The 1,067-nt window shown below is 36.9% G+C and overlaps 1 non-coding gene across 1 annotated transcript; it reads right to left on the reverse strand.

Annotated features, from left to right (window-relative positions):
* Window positions 1-500: 500 nt before the first annotated feature.
* Window positions 501-572, reverse strand: TRNAS-GGA (transfer RNA serine (anticodon GGA)). The gene has a single exon. It is a non-coding gene; the product is annotated as a tRNA-Ser (tRNA).
* Between the last annotated feature and the right edge of the window lie 495 nt (window positions 573-1,067).

Genomic DNA, 1,067 nt, shown 5'->3' on the forward strand with positions numbered 1-1,067 from the left:
TCCACTGAAGCAACCCATTTTTAAAAGCCATCTCCTACAACAAGCATGCCACAAATGTTTTTACTTCCAGACATTGCCGGTTTTTTTTTTTTTTAAATAATCCAAATTTTGCTAGAAAATTAATTTTACATTTTCCTGAGAAACACGGACTTTTAAAAAAAATGATGTGTTGCATGTATTGTCCGAGTTTAACTCACACCTGCCGGCCTTGTGGTGTGAATAATTTCAAGAGTCTTTAGCTTTTCTTTACACTGTACGCTTACACTTTGATCAGATAGATTTATAACACCTATTCTGGAAGAAATGTCCTTTACCTTTTGAAAGAAACTTTTCTATGCACATGTCTTTTTTAATGTAAAATCTGTGAAAGTGAAGTCGCTCAGTCGTGTCTGCCTCTTTGCAACCGACCCCATAGCCTGTAGCCTACCAGGCTCTTCCCTCCATGGGATTCTCCAGGCAAGAGTACTGGAATGGGTTGCCATTCCCTTCTCCAGGGGATCTTCCCGACCCAGGGATCGAACCTGGGTCTTCTGCATTCCAGGCAGACGCTTTAACCTCTGAGCCACCAGGGAAGCCCAAAATTTGTATATCTATTATTTAAATAAAGCTTTTATTTTAGAACCTTTGTAGATTTACAGGAAAAAAATTAAAATAGTACAGGGGTCTTATATACCCCATAACATTTCTCCTATTATTACTGTCTTAGTTTAGTATGATATATTTTACACAATTAGTGAGCCAATATTGATACATCTTTTTTTTTTCTTTTATTTTTACAGTTGGTAATTCCCTGTGATTCCCCTTGGAGTCGAACCAGCTGTGATTAGGACCAGCCACCTCACCAATATTGATACATCATTATTAACATAAGTCCATAGATATTTTAGGATGTCTATGGTTTTTACTGTTGTGGGATCCAGTCCCAGATACCATACTACATTTAGAAATTATGACTCTTTAGATTAATCTAGACTGACAGTTTCTTCAGACTTCTGTTGCTTTGAACGATCTCACAACTTTGAGGAATGCTGGTCAGGTATTTTGTGAAATGTTTGAATTTGTTTGAA

The sequence above is a fragment of the Ovis aries genome, chromosome 23, assembly GCF_016772045.2.
Source record: "Ovis aries strain OAR_USU_Benz2616 breed Rambouillet chromosome 23, ARS-UI_Ramb_v3.0, whole genome shotgun sequence".
Classification (NCBI taxonomy): Eukaryota; Metazoa; Chordata; class Mammalia; order Artiodactyla; family Bovidae; genus Ovis; species Ovis aries.